This window comes from Coloeus monedula (genome assembly GCF_965178545.1).
Source record: "Coloeus monedula genome assembly, chromosome: 9".
Classification (NCBI taxonomy): domain Eukaryota; kingdom Metazoa; phylum Chordata; class Aves; order Passeriformes; family Corvidae; genus Coloeus; species Coloeus monedula.
Window position 1 is genome coordinate 30,806,548 of NC_138789.1, and position 15,342 is coordinate 30,821,889.

Sequence of the window (15,342 nt, forward strand, 5' to 3'; positions counted from 1 at the left end):
GGAGTTTGGGACTTGAGGCTCACCCCAAAATCAGAGTTACGGTGTGGGAGTGGCAAAAGCTGTGTGTTTCGGGGAGCCACCAGAGAGCTGTCTGGCTTCACATGCAAAATATTCTGCATTTTTAAAAGCTGTAGGATTGTGGATTAGGAAACAGCTTTTAATTGCCGTGCTGTGAGATTGTCCGAGCTCTCTGTGCTGGTTCTGCTCCCTGACTTCGCGCCGTGTCCCGCGCTGCAATCCCAGATCCGCCGATAGCGCTGACTCACGGCTTCACCTCACAACCCACGAGGTCCGAACAGGCCATTTTTTGCAACATTCTGCATTCTTGGGTGACTCTGCTCCGTGCAGATATCCCTGCATTTCAGCTGGGGGATGACAGTCCCAGGCATCTCGGTGAGAGGCAAACCGAGGGCACAGAGTTCAGCTGAGGTGAATCGGCGAGGTTGACATTTCCCCTTGGGTACACAAAATATCTATTGGAGGAAAACAGATGAAAATTCCAAACTATAGCAGGTTTTTAAGCTGCCATCCTAAAGGATAATGCTTTCAAGTAATTATGCTTAGCCATAAAAAAAACACTATTTCATTATATTTTATAATTAATATCATTGAAATGCTCACTCATAATGTAAGGGGTGACTTTATGTCCTGTCTTTCAATCATGGCTTGAGCAAGGCATGGGGACACAGAGGGTGCTATGTATCCTAAAGAATTCCTGTGGATTATAGCTGGGATGCTTCCAGAAAGACACTCTTTCATATTGAAAAATGAAATTAAATTGAGAGGAAGTAAAGGACAATTTAGTGTTAAACTGTGACCTTTTAACCTTCCCAGGAGCCAAGGAAGCTGATTTAAACAGGTCTAACATTTTACTCACGTGGCTGAGGTGATGTGGGCAGCCTTGCTCTGACCCTTCTTTAACATTTCTGCATAATTTTACTCTTGAAGAGCTAAGGATTGTTAATAAACTTTGTCTTTGCATCCAATGCCAGTGGCCAAGTGGAGCTTTTCAGGTAGATCCAGCATCGTGCTTTGAACTTCCAGGATTCATCCCTGAGGTTCCTTCTCCATTTCCTACTCCAGCATTTGTTTCACTACAAAGGACTTTCACTCTTGACAGACTCTTTAGACCATCTATTTTACTGTCTCCAGGTTAACCCCGTTCAGAACCCAGTTTAATAGCTCCAGACAGGTCTGGGGATGAAAGCAACACCTGGGTTCGGGGGCAGATGCAAGCGAGGACCTTTCTGCTCATGGTTTGCCAAACTCTTGTGAAACAGTGACACAGAGCACAGTTAATCCTCTGCACCTCTCAGACTCTGGGGTTGTTTTTCCTCTGGTTGAACTCAGATCGTTGCTGTGTGGTCTGGCTGAGGAGTTCCTTCCGTGCTGTGGGCCTCTTGTGAAAGTCAGCTTTCAGAGGAGGAGTTTTTGGGGCGGCTGCAGGGGTGTGTTTTTGCACAGATGTGAGGATGGAGGAGTTGGGGATGGGGAGAGCCCCTCTCCAGCACAGCCAGCTCCCAGTAGGAATCCTCGGCCGGGCTGTGGCTGAGCCAGCTCCAGAGCCGGAAGCCATCCAGCCACAACAGCCCAGGATGGTGCCCCACCTAATTAAGGCTGTTGAAAGGCAGGGCTAATTAGTTTAGGTGGAGCACCTCGTTAGCACAAGGATGTTGCTTCCAGGATCCAAGTTGGTTTCCCTGCACGTGTGAGCTCCCCAGCGCTCCCGGAGCCGGCCCACATGGAGCAAATGAGATAATGCAGTGCCCAGGTAAATCCTAGGTGGGTACCGAGGTCATTGCATCATCATATCCTGAGTTTTCCAGGGCTTTCTCACACTCCTGCACTCACGTGTGCTCGGGAAGAAAACACTTCTGCTCACACAGTAAAATGTTCTTGCTGTGACCCAGCCTGGCCTCGTTTAGTTAGAGAAACAAAAACACAGTGTGGGCACACTGTGATTTGCAGGAAGCTGGGATTGGGATTTGAAATCCTCAGGCTCAGCTCCGGGGCTGGGCTGGAGGCTTCTTTCCCATCCAAGATAATGGACATCTCCATCCCAGCCTGCAGCTCTCTGGGCTCTTTTCACTGCTCTTCGAGGACTGTGTGGAGTAAAGGTGTGATGGGGATTCACTGAATTTAAAAATTCATCGTGACCTTGGAAATTCTGTCTTCAGAAATGTGTTCAAAGTGTGTTAAATTCCCTACAAAATCATCCCCAGTGTTCTCCTTGCAGCTCCCTCCCTTGTGTGCACTGTCCATCTTCTGCACTCATTGTTAGACCCTCAGTAGGAGAATTCCTCTCTTGCTTCCTATTTTTCCTCCTGTCTTATGATTAAGGCAAGAGTCCTACAGGGCAATGAGGAATCGGTGTGGTCAGTAAGAGGATAACGTGCCAAACCCTGAGATAAAGTTGGAACTGAGGAATCTTTCCCGTTCATCCAACAGGCCAAGATTAGATTCTGCCCCTCTTGCCATTTCTGCTTCTCCCTCTCGGTGAACCGGGGAATTCCTACTATGCAGGCAAATCCCGTTCCCAGATTCCCCGGTGATGGCGCTGCTAAGTGACATCTGACAGGATGCTTCCTGCATTTTGTTACTTCCATTTGGCACCATAAAAGCACTGTCACTTACCGCTCTGATTTGTGGCACCTCTGCTGCATTGTTCCCTCCGGGGGGAAGGACAGTGGGAAACGGGATTGCCTTGTGGTAAAACGCTCCATCCCACCCTACAGGAGATGCTATCTCCAGTCGAAATCCTTCCTCAGAACGTCTCCAGTTCTCCTTCCTCGTTAGCATTTCAGATTAAACCTCTAGGCTTATCTCCACATCAGAAATTACCTCTCTGGGAAGCTTCATCAACTTCTATCAGCCACCTTTAGGTGTTCTTGGTGTTCACACCTCGTTTTTTCACCTCATTGTCATGCAGAAGGTGCAGTGGAGCTTTGCTTTGGGAATCTGGAGCTTTCATCTCTTCCTGTAGCATCTTCAAAGCTGAGCTTTATGCGGCTGACGTAGAGTTGGACACATTAAAACACACAAAATAGATATAAAAGTGCCTTTTTAGTTTAATTCAGGACGAAGACTTTTTATTAGCTGGTCCTTTCCAAGTGTTCCCAATGCTCTGTTGGAGATGTTAGTGTTGTTTGTTCATTGTGTGGCAATGAAGATTCCTGGTGAAATATCTTCTGCAGTGCCCATTGAAGCTCAGGTCCTTCACTCCCAGCAACATCTGGGACATCCAGATCTCGGAAAGACAATACTTGAGTAGCCTCATCTCTCCATTCTTCAGTCTGTTCTTAAGGTGTCTGGGGGGGTATCCCAGGGTGTCCCTGAAAAACTACAGCTGAAGCCCCAGTGGGCTCTGTCGGTTCAGAGCTTCGGTGTGTGGTGCTTGGCCAGGCACTGTTCCAGCTGGCCTTATCCAAGGTGATGTCCCGGCTCCTGGTTGCCTCTTCCATGTCATCCTCCTCTCCCAGAAGGAGCCTTCCCATCCTCTCCCAGAAGGGGCCATGCTGCTGGCACTGTAGGTGCCCTGCTGCCCACCCTGGGGGACCCTGACCACTGCCACTGAAGGACTGGCTCCAATGGGAAGCACCGTTCCCGCCAAGCCTGGCCAAACCGGGGACTTCTCCAGCTCCGGAGATAACCAGCTGCAGTCGCCGTACTGTGCCCTAACTGCAGAGCAATCCTGGCTCCTCTAACAGTCAGTGGGCTGGCAGTGAGCTGCCAGCCCGTGGTGGCCTCAGTGACCCGATTCTCATGACCTGGGTGGTGATCCACCACCCCAACCAGTACTGGTGGGTACAGTCAGGACTCTGCAGGTTTGTCCAGTTCTGCCCTAACCGGCTTCCTCGGGGCTTGGCTCCCGCTCCGGGCTGACCTCTTGGGATGAGCTCCCTGGAAATGCTTCAGTTCTGCTTCCAAACCGCAGCTGGGCCCCCATGGCTGATGTCCTGCTGTGCACCCTGGGGTGGGTTAAGGAGCTGGGATCAAACTGGGACTGGCCAGCACCAGGGCTCTGCAAGGACTCCTTTGTTTGCTGCCCAGGCCTTCCACTCCTGCTGGCTCTCAAGACTGGCTGTCATTGCAATAAGATTCATTTCACCTCACTTCAGCCACCTGAAAATTACAGACCAATCTTAAGTGATGGCTGCTTTTTGAAGAAAACCTAGTGTGAGCTCGGGAGCAAACCATCCTGTTGTGCAGGGAGATCAGGAATTTCAGTGGAAGCCAACTTGGTGAAGCAAGGAGCTTCTCCGAGAGTCAAAATGCAACAAGAGAGCAGGCAAAGAGTGAGAAAAACTGGGAACAAGGGAGGCATGGAAAGCTTTGGGCATGTGGGGTGAGTTGGGCTGACCAAAGGCTGATGGAGCTGTGAGTGGTGAGGGGACTCCAGTGTGGGTATGGAGTAGGGAAAGAAAATCCAGAAAAAAGTGTTGGTCCCTGGGTGAAGCAACCTAATGATAACTGGTACTGGAAAGGCCAAAATACTCAGTGGTTTTTTTGTCTCAGTCTTCATCCCCCAACCTGCTTGGGAGGATAAGGGATGGAGGACAATGAGGGAGCAGCGGGTTAGGGACAACCTAGAGGAGGTGGAGGTGTCCAAGTCCACATCGTTGGATAAGGGTCAGAGCTGTGAGGTCAGTGTGAGTCGCTCATGAAAATTGTGGTGTGTAGAAAGGTCTGTGACAACAGGAAGAAGGTGCATCTTTGAGAAAGGTGGAGCGGATTTGGGGAACTATGGACCAGTCAGACTCTTCTCCTCACCGAGAGGTCACGGAGGGTGTCCAGGAGTCTATTTCCAAACACGAGAAAGACAAGAAAGAAAATTGGGAATGGTAGATGCAGACTTGCCAAAGATACTGTGTTGCAAAGGCCCAACCTCCTCCTGCAAGGGCTGGAGGGTGGCCTGGCCCTGGGGCCATGGAGGGCCGTGCGTGGGTGTGCAGGGAGCACTTCGGCACCACTTCCCACAGCATTCCCACGTGGCAGCTGCTGACAGGGAGGCTGTGGGGTGTCCAGCAGTGCCCTGCAGCTACTCAGGCATCAGGCTGGCGCTGGGGCTCAGCTGGCATGGTCCTGCTGCGGGTGGGAGGCTGGGACAGGTGACCTCTGGGGGCCCCTTCCCGTGGCTGGGGCAGAGAGCGACAGCACCTCCGGAGGGTGATCCAGCCCATCCCAGGGTGCTGAGAATAGACCAGGATCACCCCTTGGAGCTCCTAGCCACTTTCCACTGCTGCGTGGGGAGCTTAGGTGATTAACTTTGGGCTGGCTAAAGATAGCCCAGCTGGGCCCCCCACGGCAGTGACATTTCTGCAGGCGAAGATTCCTGCTCAGATTACCCCGCAGCTGGCCCGGGGCTCAGAGCTCGGGCTCGCTGTTGACTCAGAAACATCACTGCTACTATGGCACTGAGCGGCTGCTCAGCTCTGCTGCTCTTCTGGCCCAGCCGAGTCACACTGCAGGAATTCCTGCCCTCGCTCAGAGCCTCTGCTTCCCAGCTGGGCCTTCTTCCTTCTTGGGATGCTGCAGCCCTTTGGTGTTGTGGCATTCCCAGCAGACAGGAGGTTTTCCCTTCTCCTTTTCATTCCCCGTCATAACCGGAGTTGGGGCTCCTTCTTGCAACCGTTTTGTTCTGTGGCATTCTCTGCATCCAGGAGATTTTTCCTTCTCCTTTTCCTTCCCTGTGCCTTCACTTGGTGAGACATCTCCTCCTGCTTCCCAGAATCTTCCAGTTTGAACCTGGATGTGTCCTGGACGTTCTTGGCGAGTGCTGTTTAATCACTGCCATGACGTCTTCAGCAGTTTGGAGCCGTTTTTCTTGGGGCTGAGTTTTCCCAGCAGCTGGAATGGTGTGTCCCAGAAAGGAGCTGTCTTTAATTAGGGAACTTAGAATGCCAGGCTCCTCAGCAACCCAACAAAAAAAGTTAATTTCTCCTGCTCCCTGTTGTTTGGAAAAGAGAAAAGAAAATAAAAATCCCCCCAAAATCTTGGCTGGATTTTACCAGAGGCTGTAGCTCATGTCAAACACTCTCATCCCCAATTTCAGTCTCCCGCATTATTCCTGGCAGCTCCAGCTCACTCATTTCCTGGCATTTTTCGCAATTAGCAGTAGAAAGCTTTCGTTTCATTTTTTTGTCTCTATCTTCCCCTCTCATCTCTGAACCCAGCCTGAATACAGGCTCCATTGTTCCTGCTGCTTTGGAGCTCCTGTTAGGATTTTATCCCACAGCTGGATCTCCTCCAGTGCCACCTCCTCAGTGACCCCCTGCCAGTGGCTTTGCCAGTTCATCCCATCGCCTCTCTCCACAGGGATTTCACTTCCCAGGCCTTCCTGCCCACATCTCATGTATTAACGCTGGGTAACAGAGAAAAGCTACATTTCCAAAGTATTTTTTTGTTAGAAGAATAACTCTGAGACAACTCCATGCTCATTTGCATGCAGTGCCCGAGCCCGCTCTGGCTGCAGCATTCCCAGCTCCTGCCGAGCTCTGGCCCCACTCCACAGCCAACAAAGAGCCCTTCCTCTCACTGCCACCTCCCCTGCACGCTGGAGGGAGGCTGCAGGTGTGAGAAACCTGAGAGGGGACAGCTCGAGTGACTGGTCAGACTGGAGTCCCAAAAATACGACGAGGGGAGAAGGGCAGGCTCGTCCATTTGTTGGGGAATTGCTCAAGAGCGTCGTGGCTCCACCTGTTCCGCGGGCGCTGGGGCTTTGTGCCTTTCTTGGCACATCTGCACTTATCTTTGCAAAAGATATAATTAGGCTGCGTTGCACACAATGGGACAGTGGGGAGGAGGGGAGGTGCAGCTAAAGGCTCCGTGGTTCCCATGATTTTAGTTCACTCCTCATTCCAGCCCTGCGGTCCGGCGGATCAGGAATGCGCAGTGTCCGAAGGAGCTGCAAGAGGGAACACGCAGGGCTCTGGCAGCGCTGCGGGCACGTGTGGGGCTGGGTGGTTCTGCTGGATGCAGCTTGCTTTTCAGTCACATCTTCTTCAGGTGCTTGTGTGGCTTTTGTGCTGGGAAAAAAGGCTGGGAGTCTGTTCCACAGATTGCCTGGATATTGGAAGGCGCACGGGGGATCTATAAAAGAAAGCTGCAATTACAGGGTTTTTTTGGTGCTTGCAGTTTGGGAGATGGTGCTGTAAGATTTGGACATTTCATTGCAGATTTAAAGTGAATCCCGGGGGTTGTGCTCTGTGCCTTTGGTTGTTTTCCACGTGAATTTCCAAACCCGTCTAACAGAAGGAATTCCACGGGAATATTTTCTAGATCTGGTAGAACAATGCTTTAATTCAAGGAAACAGCTCTCAGAATGCACTAACAGGATACATTAAACAAATAAATCACTCGGTGTCAGTTATTCCCTCGGCATTGTGAGGGATAAATATGTAAACATGTCCACACGATCCGTGAGCAACCACAGCTCCATTAGGGAAGGCAAAGGGTGAATGGCTCCCAGCCTGCACAAGGCCCTTTTCCATCAAGTTTTGGCATGTCCTTTGTTGACAAACCTGTTTTACCCAACGTGCTCCTGGCTTTTAGAGTGATGCTAGGCACTGGTAGTAATTAACGTGGGGCAATATTGCTGCTAATGAACCTCATGTTGTGGAGGTGAAATAGGCACTTTGTGACACTGGTTAGTAATTAACATGGGGTGATATTCCTGCTAATGAATTTGGCGTTGGGAAGGTAAAAGAGCCATTTGCTTTTGGTGAACGGGAGGGCCTTTGGTCATCTGGATTTGTGGGACTTCTCTCTGAGCCATGGCCACATGGGTGCCTTGGTAAATCGCTCAGAGCACCCTCCTCCTTCCTCCTCCTTCCTCCTCCTTCCTCCTCCTTCCTCCTCCTTCCTCCTCCTTCTCCTCCTTTTTTCTCCTTCCTCCTCCTTCCTCCTCCTTCTCCTCCTTTTTTCTCCTTCTCATTCCTCTATCCCTTCCATGTCTCTTCTCCATCTCCTTCTCCTCTTTCTTTCTCCTTCTCCTTCCTCTCCTTCCTCTCCTTTTCTCCTTCTCCTTCTGCTGTTTCTCCTTCCCCTCTCCATCTCTTTTCCATTTCCTTCTCCTCCCCTTTCTCTTCTCCCTCTCTTTCTCTCTCCTTCCTTTTCCTCCCCTCTCACCGGCCTCAGGAGTTGAGATCCCACTGTTCCCAGCTAAGCCCAGGTGGGATCAGCTGCTGGATCAGTTGGGATGGACTCTCCCACAGAAAGGCCCTCTCCCACCTTCCCCCCACACGAGCTCTTAGTCATGAGCAGCCAAGGAGTGAGGAATGCAAACGAGGCCCTCAGTGACATTAATGAGATCTATCAGCTCCCAAATAATCATCTGCCATTCACGTGATCAGCTCCAGCATCTGCCTTCTCTTCTGAATCTTTTGTGTCATCTGCAATAATGACAACAATTAGGATAACTATAATAAATAGAGAATAATTAAAAATGGGCTGGTTTAAGGTCCTCTGATGAATGCAAACTCTGGGCTTGTATCCTATGCCTTCACCTGGGAATTAGATACATTTTCAAATTACACCCTCAGTGTATTTTCCGGTTGGGAGTCTGGGATTGTGCTGGCAGACTTTTCCTAAAGCAGAGTTTTCATGCACCAGGATAAACATTTCCACCTTCCCCTACAAGGACACGAGGACTCCAAAATCCTCATCTCACCCAAGAGCTGTGGTGGAGCTCCGGTTCCCAAACCTGCTCCCTCTTCACCCAATTCCCTGTCCCTCCTGGAGGGAGGGAAGCATTTTCCCATTTAATAGTTGGATTTTAGTCTCTGGGGGTTTATGAGTGTTTGTCTGCTTTAGGTTTTGTTGAATTTGATCAGCTTGTCCAACACTGGGGGAGCATTTCAGTTCCATGTTGTCCGCACTAGATTTGGGAATAAATCCAGCATCAAAACCCTACCAAGGCAAAAGGGAGCAACTGCTCTTATTAATTTTCCTTTTAGAGGAACAGATTTGATCCTGAGTCTAAACTGTTGAGGTAGGGTTTAGATAGAGTGATAATATTTTATTAACTCAGTTGGAATCACTGGAAAATGACTTTGGTGACCTCGAGTCTCAGCTGTTGTTGCTTCAAAGGCAGCTGGAGCTTGGGGTGGGAAGGATGGCCCCAAACACTGAAGAACTTTATAAATAGTCCCAGTTTGTTGCAGCCAGGATGCAATGAAAAGTAAATAACTTAGAAGATGTCTTATGACGCTGTAAACAAATGCTGTGCATGTGGAATAGGATGGATAGACTGGGTAAAGTTGGGAAAACTGCTGCAAGCTGCAGGGCCTTGCTTTTAACCTTCCCTGTGAAAGTTTCTCTTGGAATTTTTGGACAGCGTGTTTTGACAAAGTCTGTCAGGATTTTTTTTAAGTCTTAAGCTCCACATGCCCAAGGTTTACAAGGAAAGTTGTGATCCATTAGAAGGAATTACTCTTTTTCCTTGCAGAAGTAGAAATGAAGACTTTTACCAGTACAGTGAGCCCACAATTTGATCTTTAAGAGTTAAGGAGAGCTGAGTTTGAAAAGATGCTGGCAAATATTTGTCTTCAACATTTCTTGTCCACCAGATTGGAAAATCTGCTCACAACTCAATCCCACTGGGAATATTCCTCCTAGGTTATGGAAAGTTTAGTTATTTGGCAGCTGGAAAGGGAACTGCAACTGCTCTCCAAGGTTTTTAACTCACCTGGTTGGGATGTGGCATTTTGGCCATTGTTAAAACTCTTACAGCTTTATGGCCTTTGCACTTTCCTCCAGAAGAAATCTTAATGTTTTTCTTTATCGGGACTGGGGTGACAAGAGAGAACCATGAGGGAATCAGGAGAGGGAAAATAAACCCCACTTGAAATTTTGGCATTTGGATCTCATTTCAAAACGTTTCCTAACTCGGTTCATCTCCTGCGGCAGTCGAGGGCGAGGCCACCAATCCCTCCTGCAGACTGGGGACTCTGCCCACCATCCTGCCTCGCTGTGGCACTTGGCCACAGGATGGGGACAGTTTGTGGCTTAAGAGGGGAACTCTGCAGCTCCAGATAATGTTGGCCTCGTGCTCAGATCTCTGTGGGCACCGAGGGGCTGGAGCTCTGCTGGGAGAAGGATGGCACAGATGGGATTTGGGGGGAGCCACGGGTGTTTGTCCCTTTCACCCCCCTTCCCAGCTGTGACACTTCATGGGCCTCCTGATGAAGTGTGTGCCTGCCCTTACACTGAAGTGCTCCCAGAAAAGAGGATGTGCTGCACAACCTTTCACTTTCCAAGTACTGAAGAAACACAAAAGGCCTCAAGTCCACATTGATGAGCAGCTTTCACTTTTCCCCTGTGCCCAGAACTGGTGAGGCCACACCTCAAATCCTGGGGTCAGTTTTGGGCCCCTCATGACAAGAAGGGCATGGAGGGGCTGGAGCGTGTCCAGGGAAGGGAACAGAGCTGGGAAGGGGCTGGAGAATTCCTGAGGGAGCTGGGAAAGGGGCTCAGGCTGGAGCAAAGGAGGCTCAGGGGGGACCTTGTGGCTCTGCACAAGTCCCTGACAGGAGGGGGCAGCCGGGGGGGTCGGGCTCTGCTGGCAGGGAACAGGGACAGGAGGAGAGGGAACGGCCTCAGGCTGGGCTGGGGAGGCTCAGAGTGGATATTGGGGAAATTCCTTCCTGGAAAGGGCTGTCCAGCCCTGGCACAGCTGCCCAGGGCAGGGGTGAGTCCTCATCCCTGGAGAGATTTCAAAGCCATGTGGATGTGGCACTTGGGGACATAGGGCAGTGGTGGCCTTGGCAGTGCTGGGCATGGTTGGATTTGATGATCTGAGAGGGCCTTTCCAACCCAAACAATTGTGTGAGAGAAAGAGAGCATGGAAAGTCAGTAAGTGGGAAAAAGCCTCTATAAAAGGGGCTGCTAAGTCACCTTGCAGTGAGAGATTCCATGTGTGCCATCACCTTCCAGAGCTGCAAAAGGAACAGATGGCAGAACGTACCAGAAATGCAGTTGTTGCAAAATCCTGGCACGTAAAGGAGCTGCATTTCAGGACATTAGAGCATTCCAGGTGCCAGTGGAGAAGCACGAGGCGAGGGCTGCCTCTGTCCTCGGAGGGACTGGCAGCAGCTCAGGTCTTGTGAGGAAATGTCACCTCAGTTCCTGCTGGAGTGCCACCAGCACCAACCCTCCTGCACAAACACTGGGTAGGATTTAAAAACTGAAACTCCTGTTGTTCCTCACTTCCCTATTCTGTGTCAGCAATGATTTCACGCAGGGCCCTAGAAAACATGAGCAAACCACGGTTATGATTTACGGGTTTGGGTTATGCAACCCCCAAATATAAACTGAAATGTGAGCCAGTTGAAGACGCATCCTGAAGTATTCCAGGAGCCCAGACCCTGAAATTGCAGGGTGTTTCTGTAAGTGACCATGTGCCTTGGCTGTACCAGGAAGGGGATCGAAGTCAGCCCCTGGCCGGGGTTTAGGAGCGATTCTGGCAGGGGGAGTTGCTCTGCTGATGTCAGTGGGACGCTCACATTGGGTTCAGGGAAAGAACAAGTCATGGAGCATCTAAACTCGTGTTTACTGTTTGTGCGAGTCGCTGTAGCAACAGCAGATACCACTCAGGGAGACAATCCCAGGGCACTTCATCCCTGTCCTCTGCTCTGGAGCCAGGCTGGGAGAGCTGGGGGTGGCCAGCCTGGACAAGAGAAGGCTCTTGAGAGCCTCCTTCAGTGCCTAAAGTGGCTCCAGGAGAGCTGGAGAGGGACTGGGGACAAGGCATGGAGGGACAGGACCCAGGGAATGGCTTCCCAGTGCCAGAGGGCAGGGCTGGATGGGAGATTGGGCAGGAATTGTTCCCTGGGAGGGTGGGCAGGCCCTGGCACAGGGTGCCCAGAGCAGCTGGGGCTGCCCCTGGATCCCTGGCAGTGCCCAAGGCCAGGTTGGATGGGGCTGGGAGCATCCAGGGATAGTGGAAGGTGTCCCTGCCTGTAACTGGATGGGCTTTAAGGTTGCTTCCAGCCCGAACCATTCCCTGATATCCATGAATATTAAATATGAAGAAAGCCAGAAAATATTTGTTATTTTAAGATCATTCCCACATGAAGTTTTTAGATTGGTAGAAGAGCAACTCCTAATGGATTCTATATCTGGCTGTTATTTTGGGGTAGCTGTGGCTCTTAAAATATTTCACGGGGGACTTGGAGGATATATTTTAATTTCACATGCTGGTTTTAAAAGCAAATTTAGCTTTAGGAGTGGGAATGGAGCCTCTGCTTTCATAATTTATTTGTAAATAGTCCCAAGTTCATCACCGAGAGTTCGTGGAGTTGCACAGAGCCAAGGAGGGCTGGTTTGATAAGAGTTGGGGTTTCCGGGGTGCTGGGCTCAGACTGCGTCACTCGGTGGCTTTAGGGACAGTTCTGAGTTTCTAAGAAGGGTTGAACTGGGCTCCCTTCCTGCTGTGGGCAAGGACAGTGACTCTTCTTGTCTTGCCTGCCTGGTTCCGTGAAATGAGTGGGAATGTGGCATCTGTGACGTCCTTACTGCCCGAGCAAAGGAGCCAGAGCTCGGCAGCAGGTTCAGAAATGACTGCCCAGTGACCACGGAGGGCAGGCAGGAGGAGCTGGAAGGCACACACGCCATCAAGCATCATCTCACCACTGTTTACTTGAGAAAATGAGTGAGAAAACAAGGTTTAGATGAGTCAAAAGCCAAAGAGCCCAAGCAGAGCTGCACAGGGATGCAGGTGCTGCATCTCGCTGGGTGCCAAGACCAGAGGGAGCTGTGGGCAGGCTGGGCAATGTCCAAAAACAAGCAAATTCTGAAAGAAAGAGTTCATGGTGCTTTTTAAAACCCACTTCTGCGCTGGAGCAGCCACAGAACTCACTCTTTTCTCCTTAAAATGACCCTTAGCAAGAGCTGTTTGCTCTCACTTTTTTGTGTCTTTGCTGTTGAAATGACCTGAGGTATCTTCAGTGGCCGTTTTCAAAATATCCACATTTAAATCGTGAATCCGTTGGCCTCGCAGCGGTTTTGGTGCAAAGGCTCAGGCAGGTGCCAATGCTCGTGTTTCACATGGGTGAACCCCCTGCAGCCTGGAGGGATCCCCGCTGCTCCCAGGATTCCTTCAGGGAACCTCACTGGAGTGAAGCAGGAAGGCAGAAACAGAGGGAGGGAAAGTCCTGATGCACCCTGCTAAAAATTCTGAGGAACACTGCAAATGTGTAAAATAGTCACTCTTTATTTAGCTCATCTTCTGAAGCCCAAAAATAAATATAAAATACTTACAGCCAAACCCTCTAAGCCCTGAAGTTTCCTAATTCACCTCAATCTCCTTAATATGTAATAGCTTTGCTTGTTTGGGGCTTTTTTTTCCCTTTTATTACATAAAACTCAGATACAAAGTAAAGAGATATCCTGAATATCAGCTCTGGGGAACTGATATTATTAACTGATATTATGAGTCCTTCAATATCAAGAGTAGATTTCTGTTCTTGATCCTGCATTGCCCTGATGGCTCTTTCCGAGGGGAAGATTGAAAGTGAAGTGACAGTGGCAGCGGGTCCTGCCGACCTGGGCAAGGCTGGAAATCCCCCAAAAGGCTAAAATTAGGGTCTGGTGTCAGAGTCTCTGTGAACCTGTTCCTTCTCCTCCTCCAGGAATGCACACATGCCATGGCTGTGCTTCCTGAGGAGTCTCAGAGCAGGAGAACAGCACAAGAACTCAGGATTCTATTGAAACATATGGGGTTTAGTTTGGCTGAGGAGATGGGTTTTACCTATTCCTAAACTCATAATTTTGCCTGTGCTGGTTTTAGTGATCCAAACATTTTCTGTAACAAGGGGTTTGAGCCCTTCCAGGTCAACTAATTTACATGATAAAATAGTTGAGAGGGAACGCTCGTGGTAGGAAGGAAAATACACTAAGCTTTGTGTGATTTTGGCTATTTTCACCTGATTTTTGATTATGCAGAAATGAGATGACTTCCCATGTTTGGAGCTCAGAAAAAAACCCCATTAACTTCCAACACCACAAAGATTTGGATTCACCAAATCTTCAAAAGGTGTCTGTGCCAGGTTTACGGCTGCATTACCCTTTGGCAGGGTTTATTTTACATTGGTGCAGCTTCAAATGTTTAATGGAAGGTCTCTATCCAGTGATGCTTTATTGATGTGGTGAGTGACAGAGAGGATCTGTCCCTGGGAAGAGATCCCAGCACAGGGTGCAGTTGCTTCCCCTGGGGACACTGGGACACCAGGGACACGAGGTGGGGAGGGCAGGGGGACACGTCTGGAGCTCCAGCTCAGCTGCTGAGTGTGTCTGAGCAGTCCTGCCCTGTGATGTCACTGGTACCTGCCAGTAGAAATGCTGAACCCATTAGCTCTGACAGATTTATGGGATGAGCATATGTCACCGGGATTATGAGAAGCACTTACATTCATGGGGAGATTTTATGATTCACTGTATCCGCTTGTGGAAACCTTAACTTTTACACCAGAGCTGCTGGGGAGCGCGGTGTCCTGCTGGCAGGGTCAGGGAGCTGAGCCCGGTGGGAGCAGGGAGCAGGGATGGTGGGTTTGGGGTGCAGGGCCTGCTGCGGAGCACAGGTGGCAAGTGGGGCTGGTGGGGTGTGAGGCTGATGGGGACAAGGCCAGCAGAGCTGGGGAGCCAGGAGTGACAGGGAGCAGGGCCAGGATTGGGGAACAGGGCCAGGACTGGGGAGTGGGGCTGGTAGGGACTGGGGTTGAGGAGCAGGGCTGGAGGGGTTGGAGAATGGATGTCGGGAGCAGGGCTTTTGGGGTTCAGGGCTGTTGGGGTGCAGGGATGTTGGGGTGCAGGCTTTGGCTGCTGCAGGGAGCGGGGCTGTTGAAGAGCAGGGCTGTTGGGGTGCAGGGCTGTTGGGGTGCAGGGCTGTTGGGGTTCGGGGCTGTTGGGGTGCAGGGCTGTTGGGGTTCGGGGCTGTTGGGGTGCAGGCTCTGGCTGCTGTGGGAAGCAGGGCTGTTGGGTTCAGGGCTGTTGGGGTGCAGGCTCTGGCTGCTGCAGGGAGCGGGACTGTTGGGGGGAGCAGGAGCAGCATCCCGCGAGCGCTGGGGGAGGCCGAGCCCCGCAGCAGCCGGGGCGGGAGGGGGCCGGGATGACGCTCCCCGAGTCTCAGCCCTGCCCTGCCCCGGGGGCGCCCGGTTCCCCCCGTGAGGCGGGGGCAGGGCCGGGGCGGGCCGGGGCGGGGGCCGGGGCCGGGCCGGGGCGGGGGCGGGCGGGGACTCGCTGGCGGCGGCCGGGGCAGCGCAGCGGCGGCCGCGTGATGAAGGAGCGGAGCGGCACCTCCGGCGGCGCTGGCGGCGGCTCGGGCGGCCCCGCCATGGAGAGGCGGCC

At 51.3% G+C, this 15,342-nt stretch overlaps 1 protein-coding gene across 4 annotated transcripts in view; it reads left to right on the forward strand.

Moving 5' to 3' along the window:
- The window catches only part of PDE4B (phosphodiesterase 4B), a gene marked incomplete at its 5' end in the record, with an annotated part of 152,043 nt that overhangs the window by 109,395 nt on the left and 27,306 nt on the right, over positions 1 to 15,342 (forward strand). The window contains one exon of one of the 4 annotated variants that reach the window (XM_082286913.1): positions 14,448 to 14,540. The exons of the other annotated variants lie outside the window; for them this stretch is intronic. Of the gene's footprint in view, positions 1 to 14,447; positions 14,541 to 15,342 lie in introns of those variants that run through there. 4 annotated transcript variants of the gene reach the window in all.